This window comes from Heterocephalus glaber, unplaced genomic scaffold (genome assembly GCF_053883595.1).
Source record: "Heterocephalus glaber isolate CG9 unplaced genomic scaffold, H.glaber_assembly_v1.0 deba00001555, whole genome shotgun sequence".
In the NCBI taxonomy this organism is placed as follows: Eukaryota; Metazoa; Chordata; class Mammalia; order Rodentia; family Bathyergidae; genus Heterocephalus; species Heterocephalus glaber.
Window position 1 is genome coordinate 13,569,526 of NW_028258346.1, and position 20,322 is coordinate 13,589,847.

The window sequence follows — 20,322 nt, forward strand, 5'->3', positions numbered from 1 at the left end:
ACAGAAAAGATACAGAATTCTTCCTGCAGTACTCAATCCTTTCCAGTTAAAGTTTTATAGCATCCCATTGTCTGACAGAATTTGGTTCACAATCACATATTTCTTGGTTTACTAATAAAAAGTTGGGCTTTTAAACTTTAATTAAAGAGCGTACATTTTGTTTCCATTTATTTGTATCAAAAGATCAGAATTGATGATCTGAGGCATTACGTTCTAATTTCAAAGAAGAGTGACTTCAGGCAGGATGAAAGAGAATGGCTATGATATCCGAAGACTTTCTACAACATATTTGGATGATTTCATAAAAACTTTCTAAGAAAAGGCATATACTACTTTTCTCTTACAACTCTGGGAATATTCAACTATAAGTTTCTTGATCCAACTTATTCTTAATTTTTTTTTCTTTTTGGAGGGGATGGTTCAAGTCGGGGACTGGGTACTAGGGACTAAACCCAAGGCCTTTGCACTGAGCTATATCGCAGCCCTTTTAAAATTTTTTATTTGGAGATGGTCTTACTAAATTGCTGAATGGCCAGGGTTCAGCCCAAACTTTCAATCCTCCTTCCTCAGCCTTTTAGTGTAGGAATTGGAGGCATACACCTCCACAACCCAGCTAACTTAAAATTTTTTAATATGCTATTTCTTATACCACACATCAAACTGTATTGTACTACTTGTGTCCTTTCATGCCTTGCTAGGGAAAGAAGTTACTGATCTTCCAATTTCTCCTTTTTACTTTACTGTTTTCTTCTACTTAGTGTAGAAGAAGAAAACAAGAATGAAATAATGTATGTGGAATTCAGCTGATGGCTATCTCTATATTTTATTCCATTTTGTTTTACAATTGAATTTTTATACAGCTAGCAGAGTGCAAGGGACACAAACGGTTCTGTCAAACAAACTTTTTATCTTACTGGGGCAAGAGTATTTTACTGGGGCAAGATCAGTTTTACAGGGAATTCTTAAATGTTTCAGTCCTCATAAAATCCAGATATTACAAAAACCAAGATAGTGAGACTGTGAAATAACTATTTCCATCCGAACTTTTCTTTAAAGATGATTTAAAATATCTTTGTTGTAAGAGAACACAGAGGTGTAGGTAATTATGCCATTGTATGCATCAGCATTCTGAAATTCAAATTAAAAACTACACCTTAATGTCCATAAAAAATTCACCGTCTACAAATATGCATGTTAATCCATGTACTCTTGCAAGCATGTGAACCTAACTTTTTCTCATAAGGCTAAAGAATAATATTCTAACAGTTTAGGATTCCAGAGGATGTTCATATGTCTACAAGAAGCAAATATAAATTTTGTACAATAACCAAGATGTCTCAATCTTTTGCTTCCCTCAAAATCAAATGACTACATGTCTGCTGCTCTTTCCTTAGGTTACTGCTGTTGCCAACAAGTTTATCTGCTCAAATAATTCCATTGTCTCAGCCCACGAAATTAATCTCATGGTATTGGCAACTGTGATTCTAGTCTTAAGACTCCTTTAAGTTAATATTAAAGACTAGAGGAACATTTTTAGAGAATATGTGAGGTAGGATTATTATTTTGTAAACAGGAAGGAACTTCTGCTCCCTTTCAGATCAAAAGCAGAATAGAATATAGCTCTTTAAATATGAAATTGGAGTGATCCTTTATATCCACAATAATCTAATTCTACCATCATCTGAACACACAACACAAAGGAACGACAACAAATAGCAATATATATACATTTATATTCATAAATATTTATATATATTTATATTCCGAATTCTAAGTTTCCAGAAACTTCTTCAATCTTTTGGGCAGGATGTCAACTCGTAGAAGCAATTCTCTTCTCCACTTGTGATGTGCTAGCTGGGACGTGAAGAATGTGGACAGCTGAGTCTGTACTGTGGAGTAATTTGTCCTTTCCAAAGATGGCTCCCACTTCCTTCTTGTGCAGCTTTGTTACTATGGTCTTTGACAAGACCTTTGCTTCTCAGATTGCCTTTCCAAGTCAGAGAAGTATTTACATTTAAATTCCATGATTGCAAGAGAAAAGGCAATTATGTGCAGCCTGCTAACATATCACATCTTTATTCACTTCATCTTTAAGGACAACTGGCTTGCCCCCCTCCTTATTGGTGAGAACCCAGTATCAATAAGGGCACTGGAGTTATCACGTATCACTAATATACAATGGTAAACACCAAGATGACAAGTGAACAAAGCCTATGGCGTATAATTAGTTGATTCAAAGTTTCTTGATAAATAAAATTTATGGAAAGTTGATATTCTTGAGATACAGTTACTTAACACTTTTATAAATGAAATATTCACAGGAGGGCTTGATGACTATGATGAGTTATGGGTCCTTTAATTTCACAACAAGTCTCACTGGCTTTTAATATATATTTTTAGAATATGAAAAAGCTTGGGAGACGTAGTAAACATGTGAGAGCAGGGTTTGGATTAGTCAGCAAATTAGTCACTGAAAATTTCTGAATATCTCCCTTGTATTTATTGGCTGGCAAGCACACCCTTCCTATAAATCCACAGAATGACTCTCTGAGGCGAGTGCCACTCTTATTCCATTTTATAGACAAAGAAACTGAGGCGTACACAAGGTAAGTAAATGGCCCGAAGTTACGGGATCAGCTAGTGACAGAAACATGATTTAATCTAGATTTCTCTCAAAGTAAATGAACAAAATAGTACTGTCAATGGGATAATAGAACAAAGTGTTTTTGATGAATAGGAGATGTTAAGATACAAAAAAGAAAGCTCCTCAAGACTACAAGCTCTCTTTGAAGGGCAGAATTATTATGCTTGGCTTCTAGCTGCACTTAAATATCTGTAGACTGGAGTAGCAGCAGTAGTCAGGTGGGGACAAGTTCTGTCACTTTCTCTTTGAGGGTCACAGGTTCTCCTCCTGTCACCACAAATGCACCACTGGTTACTTAACTTCCATTATTTCTTTCCAGTTTTAAATTTAGAACCTATGTAGTTACACAGCAGACAGCCCTCCCTTAAACCGTATTTGCTGCTTTAATCTACATTTTGAATCTAGAATGAATTTTAATAAAGGGACACCAGCATAAGATACCATCATGAATTTATACTACAGAAGTCATACTGTCGGGGGTGTTAGAAGAAGCTGATTGGCAAGGTTATATTTTTATTTTAAAATATAATTTTAAAAGATACAGTATAAATGACAATGTATTACAAAGACACTTAAATGTTTAAAAATTGATGTACACATTAGTTTTCATGGAGATCTAAAGCACAGAATCAGTTTATTTTTGTAGAAAAAGTTTTCATAAGGAAAACTCTAAACACTATAGCAAAAACACATTTCACATATCTTTCACAAGATTCTGTCACAGGTCTGAAAAAGTATATTCGATCATTTCGTTAACAAAGCTTGAACTCATGCTGGGGCATCTCATGCTGAAGCACTAGATTTAACAATGGGACTCTGAACTTCAGTGTCCATGGCAACAGTAGCTAATTCTTCTTTCCAATCATGGTGGCAATTCTCTCCCATGGCTTGAATCAGTTACAAAACAAAATACTCTCAAAGACCTTTCTGAGCCAATAGCCTCACAGCTAATCTGCTAATAGGAAATAATCTGCAGCTAATACACACATTCCAGGGCACCAGTGTGTTTTCTTAATACTTTGTTTCGTGGGCCTCTTTCCAAAGAAAGCACAGTGAAGAATAGAAAACAGACATTCATTAAAAATAGTATTATACTACCTGGCCACTACTAATGCCTAAAACTTGCCGCAACTTGTACAGCTCTTGAAGAGTTTGTTAAAAAGCAAGTGGAGAGGAGGAAATGCAGCGGCAAAAAGAACAAAAGCAGATTCCTCACACCAAGAGGGCGAGAGTGGAGAGAAGCCTGCCTGCGAAAAACAATGGACTTTTTAGCAGACCTTCAAAGTTAACCAATTTATTTTGCTTCAATCCTGACTACTTGCAGAATCTGTCATCAAATGTGCTCCAGCAAGGAAGGTCTCAAATGCCTCATACAGCTTTCTCCCCCCACTGTGGAATAAGAGAAATGGTGCAGCACTGAAATTAGTTTTTCACCTCAAGGGTCAAAGTTTAACCTCTTGAGCAACTATAATGACTTAAATCATTCTAATTACAGAGAAAAAGCAATCTTCCCCAAAGCCTGATAAAGTTTGATGAATCATCTCCCAAAGCTCAATACTGCTTTTTTGTTCAGGGCAAGGCTGGGATGTTTTGCTTGAAAGGAAAGCCATGAATAATCATAAAGAAAGATGAAATACCTTTTCAACCCACTGGGAGCGAAACTTCCTCCTGCTGAACTCGGGATGCCTTGACAGCAATGCATCTGATCCCCGGCTCCAGACCCTGCATTCTACCTGGCTCAGACAGACTGTGATGAGTGGGGTCATTAAGATGCAACTCTTCCTGGGGTCGAAGTAGGAATTCCCATAATTCCCTCTCTAGCCATCTTTCTCTTCCTCATTTCATCAGAATAAAATGAAATACAAAGAAGTAGAGAAGGAAGGAATCTTTCAAGTTAAAGGAATTACAACACCAAACAGAATCTCTTCATCCTCTTTAAATTCATTTTATAATTCTGGTTGCTATGACAACACGAGACAACTCTGTATTACCATGACAATCTGACACAACTTTCAAAAAACAGTAAGCACTGTTTTATTCTGTTGTTCGATTGCTCCCAAGGAAACATCCTGTTATTTACTTCTGTGATGAAACCTGTACTGTATAGTCTAATAGATCTAAGTCAAAAAAAAGAAAAGCCAAATTACGGTGGAAACTGAAGAGAAAAATATACCTAAATTACCCATTTACTGAATGGGACCTTTTTCTTACTCCTGAAGAATTTCTAATTGTAATGTTTTCCATTTGAAGAATGGAACTACTCCTTTACACTACAAGGTGACTGCTCACACAAAATAGGAGTGGTCTACCTTGCCAACTACTAAATGTCTTTCAGCATCACCATTTGCAACTTCGAAATGAGAGTCTTTACAAGCCCGTTCCTGGGCAGAAGACAAGGGCTGTGGAGAAACAGACCTAATGAACCAGAGGAGCTGGTTAAACCCAAACAATGGATGATGCTGAAATAATTACCCTGTTCCAAAAAAACTCTAGCAAGTCCAAATGTTTGCTTGAACTGTACCTAGTATTTCTTGAATTATTATAAATCTTTTTTTAAAAGGGGTGTTTGGAGTCCCTTAGTCCCTTTCCTGGATGATCAAATCCAACTGTCACTTTATAGTAAAAGCCATGATTTGATCTTCTTCCGAACTTCCCCAACTTTCCCCAACTCCTCTCAAGCCACATACAATAAATTAATAGTAACATCTGTTAGGCAACTAACCATACCTTGTCAAACCTTGTGTTGTATCTGAAAATCCATTAGCTCTAATCCTTGCAATAATTGTGCAATAACAGGTGCTATTTATGCCAGGTTGAAAATAAAATTACTAATAAGAAAGCCTAGCAAACTATCAGTAGGACCCCGTGCTCACTGGCAGAACTCCAATTTGAACTCACTTCCTTGGTCTCCAAAGCCTAACCTCTTTGCAATCCCCAGGCTGTTTTTAGACACAAGGCTGCTCTGGCTCTTTATTATGATAGGAAGTGTCTTTAAGTGTAGCAAGCACTTGTTAAATGCAAAGCACAGCCAACCTCTGGATAAGTTTCTTTGCTTTGCAAACAGGTAACTACTCTGTAGCACAATTATCGATATTAAAAGACAGAAAAACAAATCATTCTAGGCAGAAAGAAGGTGAAGATTTCAGATGTGATTAATAGCCTCTAACAAGTTTATGTGCTTAAAAAGATGCAAACATTTTGTGTTTTCACTCTGAAACCTAATGCCTATCATTTACTATGAAGAGTTTGGGAGAAAAAAAATCTAGTAAGTTAAACTTTGCTGTCAGCAATTTTATTGATTATTTCAGTTTTTATAAAAAAAATATGAGTTTGAGTGAAGAAAGGAACAAGCCGATTTCATAATGACAAAACCACTGCATTCTAATGTTTCGAAGGTGACTAGTAGTGTATACAATGAAATAAATCTCAATGTGGATTTGTTATAACAGTTCGCAGTTTCCAACATTTGTCCTTCAATTTCAGACCAAAGTTCTTAATTTATTTTTATGCTACATTTAAAATCTAGGATTATTCTGTACACACTTTCTATCCTAAGGTTTCCTGCTTTAATTTCTCATGTTAACAATCACCATTTATCAACTTTAAAAATAACTTTTGTCTCAAGTAATATTTGCACATGTCCAAAGCAAGAGAGTAAGACTGGTAGTATAACAGTATGAAATAAAGGTAAAAGATACAGGCATCATGTGATCGTCACTTTGCTCATGGAGATTCTTCGCTGAGGGAACCCAGTACCGACTTAAGCTCTCTCAGGTGTCGAACTTCCATTCCCTCTACTCAATTATCATGTTCAGGGCTTAGGTCAAGTCCAGAAATGGGCTTCAGCGTCCTCAAGTTCTAACTCCTCCAAATCAACAGCCAATTACACTGAAGAGGGCAGAGAAAGTGGCTGAAGGGAAGAGGATAGTTCTACCAGTTCTGTTTTGGAAATAACCATGCTACCTGTTTTATGTTCTTCAGTTTCAAAGAAGAGAAAACCATCTGCTTGCTCAATTGTTGACCTTACATATGACACAAACATATCACAGGTTAAAATGAGGTCACATTAAAAGCCACTGTAGACTACATCTATTGTATGTTCAAGTTTGGAGTGTGGGCACATACCAACAATATGTATTCTTATGCTATTAAAATGTTATTTAAACACAAACCAAATCAATTATTTATTGAGGGTCCACAGTGACAGCAGCACTAGAAGAGATGCTCTACAGCTGTCAGGGAACCATGAGCTTGGATGAGCTCCATTAATTTCTAAGTGCATCCCCACAGATTAACTCTATAGGAAATGTGGAATGTGTAAAAAGTAGGCACTGCTCACAAGTAGCTTAGAATCAAGAAAATGGAAGCTTAATGCTATCTTACAAAAAACATCAGAGTTTGCTAAGTGAATTAAGAGAGACTCAATGGGCTTAGAATTCAGATGGCACAGAAAAAAAGACTTCTTCGAGAATAATATTAATACTGTTCATTCGGTAATTTTATGATCTTGATATAAACAGGGACAAAAGCATTCAAACACCTTATAGTATTAATCACATCACAGAATACAGAAAAGCCTCATAAAATTGACCATTTTTTAAATTCACCGTATCCCTAGGATCTACCTAGAACAATGTGAGATAGAAGAGAATGATTTTCTTAGATACAAAAAAGTAGAATTCAGAATTTGTGACTCCAGGGGATGCATCCCTCCTTAATCCAATATTTTGGAAATAATGTTTAAGAACTATAGACAAGCTTAGTAGATTACTATGACACTAGTAAGGGAGTGTGCATCATCCGATGCTTCTTTACTCTTTGAAAACTAAGACTCTTGTATGAGTAGAGAATTGACCTTGAGTTTCAAAATCATACTGGCTTTCTAGTACTGTACTATTCTCTATTAAGAAAAACACAAAATTTCAAAATCAAGAATGTGAATAAATTCATTTTTCAAAAATTATATTAAACATGAATAAATTCATGTTTCCAAAGGGATAACATCAAGCTGAGCAGTCAGAAGGAATGGAAAGAAATCTATGCACTGAATATCACATCCTTTATTAAGAACAAAACTGACCATATCCTTGATCAGATTCAAGTTTTCTTGCCAATTTTGAAATCTTTAACATCTTAAAACTATCAAAAAGAAAATCATAAGAGAAGAATAGGAATAGACAGTTACCTGCACTAGGAATGGAGAACTACTAGTCAGATACTGAGGAAGGGAATTAGAAAACAGTAAGTGACAAACAAAGAACTCAAGGCACCTAATGGTCAGATGCAGCTCAGAGAAATGGACACAACTGCCCTATGTTGCGAAGATCAAAAAAGTTACAAAAGAAATGACAGTACATTCACTGCTATAAAGTAAGCACATGTTCACTGTGTACTTGAGGGACATTTCCAACATCAATAAGCAGGTTTTCTTAGTTTGCGACTTGACGAACAATTTCCAAATTTGGAAAATGTACTAATTTGAACCACTGAGCCAAAAAAACCATTATATAACAGAGTAAAAGGCATGAACCCTGTAGATGTGGAATTTAATACGTTTGAAATAAAAGGTTCATGTTGCACAAAGAAAGTCAAACTCTGAAAACAGTAAAGAAATTTTATGCCATCTTTTTCTTTGAAGAAATATTCATGTTGGTAGAAACATGAGTCACCATAATATACTTTTTGTCACTAAAAGAAAACAAATATGTTCTAGACAGAAATGAGCTGGTCCTGGTTGTTTATTCAAGTTGTAACAAGACAAAATATTTTTATCATAAGCAATTATTACCTGGAAGGTGTGGCAGATTTCCTAAACTAGGAATATTCACTGATATCCCCACTTTTTTCTTTTTTCCTTTTTTTTTTTTTTTTTTTTGAGGCAGTAGGGAGAAAGCCAAAGGCTTTGAATAGGCTAAGCAGGTGCTCTACCTCTAAGCTATATCCCCAGCCCCTCACCTTTTAAATCTACTTATTATGGTATTATATTACGTCTTCTGAAAAACGAAGTATGTTTAAATAAGAAAAGACAAAAGGTGTCAGAAATCTTATAATACTTTGGGCACTTGATAAAAATAATGTTTCAAATAGAACTTGAAATGCTACTATTATTCCCGTTTTTATGTACTAGAAAAGTAAACTAAGAAATGGAAGAAGAGTTTCGGTTATGTAAGCCCAGAGACCAGCTTTATTTTCTAAACCATAATTAGGTTGATTAATGGCAAAGGGCTATCAATTCAAGTTTATTACAATTATCTACTATTAAAATTCTTCTTGGTTCTGTGTAAAATGTTTAAAATTCTTCAGTGAAACTGCCCAGAAAGTGAAAGGTGCTATTTTAGCAATAAGCATCTACTATGGATGTCAGTGTGTTATGCTTCTAAAAACAAAACAATTCTTGGTTATTTTCATAATGATACACAAAAATGAAGATTGCCCATGGCCAGTATCATTGTTGTGTTTAATACCTGGCTCACGGCTTCTTTTTCTTTCTTATAAACATTTTACTAGCAGGAAAATACTTGCTTTATCTGTTGAAGACAAAGCTTTCACCTTGTTTTGAAGCTAGTTATGATTTTCAAATTGGAACCTTGAGAAGGTCAGGTTTTACCTCTGGACAACAAGAAAAGTTAAAATTCTAGGACTGTAAGAAGTTCTAGTCGGAATCAGAAGTTAGGGGTGTCTCCTGAAACAGTTTTCTGAAGTAACAGAGTCCTGTGTTGGAAGTACTGTATTTCCATACCATTTTTTAAGGGCAGAGGAAATGATGCTCTAAAGGGTTTCTGCAGGTTCAAAAACTTTTCCATGAACACAAAATGAGACAAATTATTGAATTTTTTGCTGTGTCTGAGCAACGTAAGTGCTTGAATACTATATAAAGTATTTTCCCAAAACTAGATAGAAAACAGTGAACTAGCATATAATATGAAATTATTTGTGATACTGGGTTATGACGAGGGCATCTATGGAACTATTTGACTTATTTACATAAACCAAAACCTTCAGTGTCATCCTTATGCCATTACAAAATAAAAGTGAGTGTAGAATTTTATTTAATTACACTTTCTCAGTTGCCCACCTCTATTAGTACAGAAACAACTAATTAATGCTTGGCAAGCTACGATACATTCTCACTCAATTCTGCAAGTCTTCAAGCTGAACAACTGTACCTTCAAATAATGTCCAAAGACACAGAGACAATATTAATTTTAAAAATCACTGCTTATCATGTGACATGTAGAAGAACATGAATAGGTTATTTATCAGTCATTCATCTGACTAATGTGATGAACAAAAATGACTATGTGATTAATTTGGTTTTAATGATAATAGAGACCAGTCCTGGTATATATGTTTGACGATTTTAAGAAAGCCTCTATGTCACGCATATGAACCAAACGAACTCACTCTGTGTGTGTGCAGATCTTGTTTTAGGGTAATTTCACTGCTCTTTCTCACAGAGTCATAGGCTGGGGGCGAAGGGAACTAAATGAGCCCTCTTGACTACAGCTCCCAATTCTGTAACTCTCTCCTCCCTCCGGTTCAGTAAGACCCCTCATTCTCTTCTGGTTCCCATCAAAGCTGTGTGACTATTTCTGAGATATAGTACTAGATTCCTAAACCTATTTTCCTCAGAGTTTCTCTTCTTTTTATTTTTTATTTTTTGGTACCAGGGATCGAACTCGGGACCTTGCGCTTGCGAGGCAGGCAGCGGAACCACTGAGCTACAGACCTGGCCCTAGAGTTTCTCTTCTTTCACATTCTGTATGCCTCCTTCCATTTACTTATGCACTTATTCCTTTACTCATCCACTAAATCCATAGCAGCATAGGCACTGTGCCCATGTGCCAGGTTCTCTGGCAGAGGATAGAGAACCTGAAGAAAAGAGAGATGATTCGCTCTGCAAGATGTATACCTAGCTGGTAGGAAGAAAAGCAAACAAAGAAAAAAGACAGTAAAGTATTTCTGCTATCGTCTACATAATCACAAACTACAGTGAGGGCTTGGAACTCTAAGGAATTTCATCTAAGTCCACTTTTCAACTAATACTTAAAACACTTGTAATGATCAAACCTTTATAACCAACTCAAAAATCTTTCCTGGAGCCATTTTTAAAGCTGAATCTCAAACATGTAAAATTCAAAGTGTTCATTAAACACTTAATTTTTTTACAATCTGTGTCACATTGATCTCCACCAAAAATAAAGAATGAAAATGTGCCTTTCCTTTCTCTCTACTTCTGAACTGTGCAACTTTTTCATACTGTCAGCCAAAGCCAAAAGAGAAAGTAATTTTCCTTTATTTCTCACATCCAGTGTGATCTTCACCAACTCTAGGTAACTTAACCTCTTCGATTAACCTTTTCTGAATCTATTCCATTGCCCTGTTCAGGTCTTCTAAGGAGTTTGTTCATATCTAGAGACTCACTGCTGACCTTCCCAAGCCATCTTCCTCACTGCCAGCAGAATGAGCACAATTGATCGTGTCCTTTCATGCTTGAAACTCTCCATGATTCGCTGTTCACCAAAGGTGATCGAGCCTACCTTCTCGGCATTACAGAGTCATCTCATAATTATGTGGGAAACACATCTGTGTATATGGCTTAGGTGAGCTAGAAATGGAGTCATCTGAGAAAATAAAATCATGCCTCAAGTGATAATGTAGCAGATTTGAGCCCATTTTTTTTCTTGACAGAACAAAATATAATCACAGATAAGCTAAGTCATAATGCTCTCTGAGATAGTTTTAATTTTCTTACACACAGGGATCAAAAATGGAGAGAGCCATAAAGAACATAAACTAGCAAATTAAAACGGATAATAAATCCTCTGAGGTTAGGGCAATAATAAACTTTAATTTCAAAAACTAGAAAAATGAAAGGCTAATTACCTCCAATTATCAACTCTCTTCCTCTTATCTCTTTGATGCAAAGAGACCCAGGTAAATGCAAGAGATGTGAAAAGCAAAGATGCAATTCTGGAAATGTGGACATTTACAAGCCCGTAGGTATCCAAACGCGGGGAGGCCCATCCCATAGTTTAGATGGTAGGTATCTACACAAACCCAGAAGTCCATAGCTAAAAAAAAATATGTAGATTCAATTCACAGCATTTGAGACAGAGTAGCTGCTCAAAACATCTGTCCTGAGTGAACTGTGAAAACGCCAAAGCGCTAACTAGGGGCAAACACGAAGTAGCAGAGAAACTGTCAAAAATGGGTCAAATAATCATTGTTGGAATCTTTACACATGTGTACATATTTTCACATTTTTGAAAGAGCATACCATTCATATAACATGTTAATAAGAGGAATATTCACTACTAGTTACAATGAAGAATTTTTAGCAATTTGTTTTTGTAGTAACTCTTCAATATAAATATCCAAAGAATCTGAATTCACTACTACACAAGAAACGATACCTTGGCATTTCTCTTTATGTATGCAAACTATTTGAAGCTTGACACGTATATCACCAACATATTGATGAATTATTAGACAGTTCAAGAAATGGTCAGATAATTCAACAGCTGTCACAAAAAGCAAAAAAGCACCACAATCAAAAGAAAAATATTGACTATTGATGGATTTGATATGGATTTCTAGATCTATTTTCTCCATTTAAAAAGGGTCTCTGAGAATTATTAAAAACACAGAAAGAGAAATAAATTTAAACATCTGGCATAGAGCAAAATTCAGTTTTATTTTAAAAATTAGATGGCTAGGTCAGATTTCTTAAAATTTCTTCAGCTTTGAAAAATATAATTAACACTGGCAAGTTGAAAAGGTTAAAAATAATTTTGAAATGAGACACAAAGTATTCATTTATAGATAAACATGCAAATCTATGCACAATATGCATTTTGTTATCATTTTGATTGATTCTGGAGTTATTTCTGGATTGACCAAAAAGTATAAGCACTCCTTTCCTAATATGGTAATGCTGCAATTCATACCACCAACTGACAGCACCAAAAAACCATGTTTTCCCCTTATTTGGTATCACTGTTACTGTGGATGATAATAAGTGTCTTTATAATTACAGACAACTTACGTATTTTCCAAGGGTTTGTGTAGAATCACCAAATACATGTTTCTTTGGGTTGTTCAACTGAAATCTTGTCTTTTCCACCCAAACTACTTACGTGTTTCTTATTCTTTGTCTTCTTTTGTCATTCCTCAAACCCTTCTCATTTCTTATTGGCATTCAACTGGTTACCAAAGTTCAACTAACTCAAATCCACTACAAATATTTCAATTTCAGAATCATACTACATCCGACCTAGAGCATATGTATATATTTAGTCATTTGAATAAAGAAGAGTTACAAATCTCATATATGCAAGGAATATTACATATGGGAATGTAAACATGGTACTATGAATTTAAAAAAAAATCTTTTTGAAAAAATCAAATATAGAATGATAAATAGGTGAAAGCAGCCAGGACATGATTCTTATTGCCTAAAATATCAAGACCAGATTATTTCAGTGTATTCAAGATTCCTCTACAAACAGAATTTAAAATAATTTTTTATAAAAATCACAAATTTCTCATGCATATACCCCAAGGGATCCAACAGAGAATTGGCCCTTTCTTCTACCTTTAAACAGTTTTGTTTAAAAAAAAAAAGTGGCAGATGAGGTGGGGTCAGTAAATTTGTCCAGAGACATACCATGCTTAGCACAGGTTAGACCGTGCGATTATGAATTATACTGATAAAAAGTACATTTATACTAAAATCCCCTAAAATCAACAGCTTTTGAAAACAGTACATGATCTCCTATAGCAGGAATTCATTCTGTAACTAGCTAGTTAAAAATGTATTGAAATTATTGCTTCTCGGCCTTTTGGCTAAGATCAAGTGTAAAAATGTATTGAAATTACATCTCAAATAAATTTCAAATGAACTAAAAATGTAAACTTGTACTCAGGTGTAAGAAAATCTCTGACTATAAGACCACCACAGGATAATGTTTTATTTTACTATCTAACAGTTGCACGAGGAACTTAGGCTGGCATTTCTTATAAGGCAAAGGTTATATGTCTTCACATTCACGCAGGGATCACAGCATCTGTCACAGTGGAAAAAATCTGTCTCACTCCCTCAAACAAACTCGCTTACATAAATAAGAGTGAAATAGAAGACAGTTCCTTCCAGGGCATCTGTGGAATGCTCTGAATGTTATTGTCATTCTCAATTAGCATTTACGGATGATTTAAATGACACAATTATACCAAATTAACCAATGTACCAAAAGACAAAGAAGTGTCTTATGAAATATAAAGCTGTCTACAACGCGTCTGAAACATAACCTAAGCCATATTTAAGTATGGTTACTGTTAGCACGGTTTCACTTATAGGACAGACAGGATGGTAAATTCTCACATGTTCCAGTAACAGGACTTGAGCTCACTTTGAAATCATGGTGGTAACATTTTTAACATGCAAGAATGCTTACCTGAGGCTAGTTATAAAATACAGGAAAACCCACGTGTGCTGAAATTGTTTTAATGTGTGAGACAACCACACACTTCGCCATGTTTTCTCAAATGTCAGTTGCATGTGACACCTGGATAGTGTAGCTTCTTTAATAGATGCTACATTGGCTCTGTTGTTTAACAGGCTGAAATTATGAAGCCTTTTAGCCTATCCATTCCTATACACACATACACTCATTCATTCTCTAAAATTTTCTCCTAAATCTTCTAATTTTTACAAATAACACATCACCTACCTACTTCTAAGAGATACGAATTTGTTTCCAATGTCTCTAAATCAATTCTTACACGGTACTCTTACAAAGCCTCTGGATAAATCTCAGGAACCTTGTTTGCCAAAGTTAGGTTTTAAGCCTTGTGGGGGCAATGTGAAAGATTTTTAAAAAGAAAGACTGACAGACTGAAAGTTTGTTTAGACTTAGAAGCTTCCCAATTAAAAATAAAAAATGTGTGTGGTTACTGTTTCAAAATGCTTTCCTGGAAAAGTTATATTTTTTTTATTTTAGAAAGCTGTATACAGGTGGAAGGGATGAAAAACTTTAAAACTGTAATGCCTCTGATAATTTGTCCACAAAGATTCCCTTATGAGTCAAATTTTTTTCCAAGAAGTCCATGTCTTCTGAACTACAAATATTTGTATAATGCTATGCACAGCCTTCTGAAAGTTATTTATAAAATTATTCAAAAAATAACATCATAAATGATGTTAATGACCTAAATGATCTAGGGTAAAATGAGAAGATCCTGAAAGATTTTTCCCAAAGAAATGAGTTTCTAAAATTATAATTTATAAATTTGTAGGAAAATATAAAAAATATAAAAATATGTATAAAAACATATACAGGTTATCAAGAGGCCTAGCAAATTAAGTTGTGAGATTAATGTAGAATAATTCAAATAATTCATTGTCAGACACAATTTAGAATTGGGATTATTTCTAAAACTGATTTTGTGAATCAAACTCACCATTTCTCCCTTCAGTGCAAGGTAGAAATCAAATAGTCTTAATGGTATTCATATCTTACATCATTATATTACAGATATATTTATGGGACTATCTTTTATTGTTACTGTTACATTGTCTGAGCCATTATATATAAAGTATTTAGAGAAAATGCTCCAATAACTCTTATTTAATTGGAGGAAAAAATAAATACTGGTTTAGATACTTAACTAAATACAATTACCTAAACTCAAAGTTAATGTGTCTGTATCGTTAAAAGTATCTAGCAGCAATAATCAATTCTTAAAAATATATTTGACAATTAAGGGCTACTGTTTTCCTTCCAATACCTACTGCTCATACAGCACAAGTAGATTTATTTGTACCCAGAAGTTAAAGAATGAGGCATCTTTGTAAAATGTCTACAATCAACATCTGTCCTGTGTGAAAGCTCACATGCTTTTCTTCGTGATTACACAAAGCACAAAAATGAAACATATTTGGTCATGTTCTGAATTCACGATCTGCTCTAAAAAATGTAAAGTGTGAGGCGAAACCAGACAGGTTTGAAAGTCTACCTCATTTTCAGTTCTCAAAAATACATGAAAATAATGATTGGGGCTAAAACTAGAAACATTTTGTTTTATCTCCTGTACAGTAAGTGGCAGAAACTTCAGCTAAAACCCATAGAAGCTGTACTCATTCCCATTCACAAAGAACTGTTCTACTGTCTGTCTGCAAATAAATCTCCCCAGTAAATAGCTCCAAGGTTGAGCTAAAGAATATTGTATGGATCAAAGAATTCATGTCTTCCTGTGTAAAGCGAACAGGCCGCAAGCTCACTTGTTTGTCTAAAACAATTAGAGGTAGTATGAAAAGGAGGAGGCCGGGGCAAATAAGTTACAGCTGATTTTACTCGGCTAAATATTTAAGGGGGGTTTCCAATTAATAACCATCCCGGGCCCCCAAACAGGCTAATCTTTGTCAATTGGTGCCAAATTATGCAAGGTGCTGCCAATTCTAGTTGTCTAACAAATCAAGACCAGTGTGCATTACTCCTTGGCCGAAGCCTGATTGATTCTGGTCATTATATGGGCTGATCTCATTTTCACACATGGAATCAATATGGGAGCCAGATGTTCATTTACAGAGGGGCGCAGAAACGGCTCATCTACATGCAAGTTTACCCCGGACAGCAGAAGCCCGCAGCCCCACCGCCTCTCCTCACCCGTATGAGGCTTCACACAAGCACATGATCTATAAAACATTCTGCTAATATTACTGTCAGCTCAACGACTTTTACAGTTCTATATAAAGTTGACAGATAATACATGCCAGTCCTAATTTGAGAGAGACCTTTTCTTTGGGGACCTCAACCACTGAACAAGCAAATAGATTGAGAAGTCACATTTATTACAACACATAAATCATTTTCTTACAACTACCCTAGGTCTGGCCCAAGGGTGAAGCTTCAGCATGGGCTGTGAATCCTAATGCCCTGCTTAAGGCTCCAAAGTGCACTGTCATTACACTAGGGTGTGCAGAAAAAGAGCTTATCCAGCTTTTCAAAAACAAGGTCTTATTACAATAATTTTTAAACTTTCTTTCTTGAAAAAGGTGCAAATAGTCTGCTTTCTTGAAAGAAAAAAGAAAAATCCAACTTCCTCTTAACAGTAATATCCAACCTTAACATATTATTTAAATGAAACAGATATACCCAGTATTTTTTTTTCATGAAGAAATTACTTTATGATTTAAAATGAGAATTAAAACCTAAATTTACTGCAAGGACATCTAAAGAATTTTTCATTTTGAAGACAAAACAATAAGTATCATATATCACCAATATAATGGTGTCAGTACCAATAGAATGATCTCTCTTTTTAGGAAAAAAAAAGTCATTTTAAAGATTAAACATGGTAGGAGGATTGCAAACTTGGGTAACTTAGCAACTTAGTGAGACCCTGCCTTAAATTTAAAAAAACGATCTGGAGATGTACCTCAGTGGCAGAGCCCTGGGATCAAACCCTAGGACCACCCCCAAAAACAAAACAAACAAACAAAAAATACTATACATGGAAGAATATTAACAATCATCATAGAGGGTCAAGCATTCTTCCATTCTTTTTAGAGATAACTGACATAAAAACTAAATAAACCTCCTCTAAAAAATATCACCTTAGTACTATCCTCAGCTGATGAATCTAATACCCACTGCATGGTACAGTAAATTTCTCTAAGGCTTTTCCTATATGCCACTTTGAAGATACATTGGTTACCTAACAGGATAAGCTCATATTTTGTAGCTATTTGTTTTCCTCAACCATTTTGGCCTCAGTGGAGTCTTCTAATTGCATTTAGTCCTGTTCAGTCCTGCTTAAGGGTAATCCAAAGGATGTCTGTTTTTCATCAGGTAACGACCATTAAATCTAGCTGAATTTCCTTGTAAATCTTGTTGAATGGCATAAGGAACAGAAGCCATGAAAGCCTTTTCTTATAACTCTGCTATGGTTGCTGAACCTAGGACTTTCTAGAATTTTTTGCTCCTTACTGCAAAACTCTTGAGGCCAGATCCATTTGGAAATGAGTCAAAATGGTCTCCAAACCTTGGTCTACACTGCGGGGTACATATCCTGGAAAGATGAGACACCGATCATTTCTAGAAAAGATCCCAGATATGAGCTTACATTTGTGCATTTAGCAGTGTTCCTTCTCCCAAATTAAACAAAAATGCTGGCCAATCAAATATTCTCTTAAAATCCCTCTCAGTGAGTCCTTATACCAACTTAGTGTGTACGGATGAGTTATAAATAATTCAGTGTTTATTTTTTCCCTGTAGGACAACATTCTAGAAAAGTCATGATAAACGAATCTACAAGCTGTTTCCCTAAAGGGAAGCTTATTTTTCCATCTCTTTAAAGAGGTAGAGGTCTTCTTAATAGAACGGGACCTAATTCCACGAAAAGACTTGTGGCAAACCAACCAATGATGAAAGTCATAATAAGCCTACATCTACTTGTTTGTTCATTTATCATTTCTGGAATCCTTGTTAGGTGCCGGGCATGAAACTGAGGGCTGAGGGTACAGAGGCAGATACTACATCGATATCTGCCATCGAGGAGAAGGGTTCGAACTTGCAATCCTCCTACCATGTTTAGTATTTGCCATTGTGGAGGAAGTCTCCATAAATACTGGGGGACCTAGCAGTGTGTGTGGCACACAGGCACATGACAAGTGAAATAGTTTAGGCCAAATATTAAGCAATCCAACTCAATTTTTGTGACGATTATCAACTTACTGTTATTTATGATCAGGGCTGACTGAATTTCCTGTCATTTTATAGAGAAAAAGAAAACAATAAATCAAATAGAATTTTCAACAGGGAAATTTGAAAGAAATTAATCCATTAGGGGAAGTGGGTTATAAAAAATACTTGTAAGTAAGGAACTTGCTTATGTCCTAATAAGGATGAGCGCAACCTTAGGGATTCTTCACTCTTTGCATTTTCTCTTCTACAATATCTACTGCCTTCTGGGTGCTTGGCAATTCTTCCATCTGTGCTGCAGTGGATCCCTACGTTTCTCTCCAATGCCTTGGATCCACTCAACTGCCCTGCTTGCTTTTGCTTTGTCCTAAGGATATTTATTGTTCCACAGCTTTCCAGGGGCCTTGTCTTACTGCACCCCACTTCCCCAGCTGATAACTGTCACAGGATTCATCTGCATGAAACATCTCTCTCATTTGAAAGTTTCAATGGCAACACCCCAACTAACCAGCAAAACGGAATTTCTTGGCCCGATAATTACGGTTTCTAGCTTTCAGTCTTCAACCCTACTTCCCCATGAGGAGGATCTCCTACATCTGAACTGGATTCCAGATCTGCGCCTCTCCCTCCACATCCACACTGTAGCCAGTGCATCCCATTTATCTTCATCTTTCCCATCCTTCAAAGCTCAACTTAGTCATATGTCCTCATCCATATCCAAAGAATCATAAACCAACCCTAACCTAACTGTGCTGCAGCCTTTGTTCTTCTCCTTGAAAGAAAGAAATACTGCAATTTTACAGATAAAAAGAAATACAACCAAAGTACAATTTTCACTGGGAATTTTGAAAGAAGCTGACCCATTGTAAGAAGTGAGTTGCATAAAATAAAAGAACCTGTTTATGGCTCCTGATAAATCACACAGAACCATAAACACATATATCTGAGTTGGCTTGTTAGGGACTTAATCTTCATTATGCATTTCCAGTGGCCAAAGAAAAACCTTCTAAGACATCTTATAACTCTGCAGTTCCACACATTGAATTGATTGATGACTCATGCCAGAGTTCAGGTCATCCCTCTATAATTCAGGCTTTCATCCTAAAACTATAAATCTGTTCTTCCTAAATTACAAATTTTAAGCTAGCTATTACTACAATTCAGTTTTCTGGAATTTTGTCTCTTAGGCCCTCAGAAAGACATTAAACTTCCAATAATGACAGTTCCTCAACTGTCAATTTGTTACTGAAAGGGATTTTCATTAAGATTGAAAATATTTTGCATTAAGTCATGCTTCGGTTTTGACCTTGTCTTTTCCCAAAGCATTTCACATCATGGAAATAAACCTGTTCTTTTTACCTTCTTAAGCAGCTCAACAAGTCAATTCAGAATTCAACACAGATGTCACGTTGCTGTATTTATCAATATTAGATAATTCTTCTTGCCATATTGAAGCACTTTGAGGAAAGCAATCTATCCTATCCTTTATCTCCATTTTGAATGTCAAGGTTATCAGAATTAGTTCCAGATGCAGATGTTAGCAACTGAAGAAATAAATGTAAAGGCTTTTCAGGATGTAGCTGAGCAATATTCCACCACTAATTCATGCACCTGTTTCAAGAAAGTTGTTCATTTTTTCCTTTCTTAGAACTGTCCTTCGTTAAACTGTTTGGTCTTCCTTTTAGCACACTGTTCCAGGCAGTACAAATGTCAAGACTTTACAAAGCATATCTTCTGTCAAATACGAACTTACTGTCTTTCTGGTGAAGGAAAAGAGACACACATAGCCTCCAAGGAAAATAAGGACCTTTGTCTTTTTCAAAGCAGACTGTCCATTAGAATAAAATTTTGTAGCTCACTAAAATATTCTATCAAGTTTGTGCAAAATAAACATTTATTGTTACCCAGAAATCTTTCTCTCAGGAGACAAACTAACAAAAATGTTACCTATGTACTTTATTGAACTTTTGGGGG

At 35.6% G+C, this 20,322-nt stretch overlaps 1 protein-coding gene and 1 pseudogene across 7 annotated transcripts in view; one reads left to right on the plus strand and one right to left on the minus strand.

Annotated features, from left to right (window-relative positions):
• Window positions 1-20,322, minus strand: part of Trps1 (transcriptional repressor GATA binding 1) — a 238,130-nt gene that overhangs the window by 76,238 nt on the left and 141,570 nt on the right. The window lies entirely within an intron of this gene.
• LOC147824099 (U2 spliceosomal RNA) lies at window positions 13,473-13,604 on the plus strand (annotated as a pseudogene).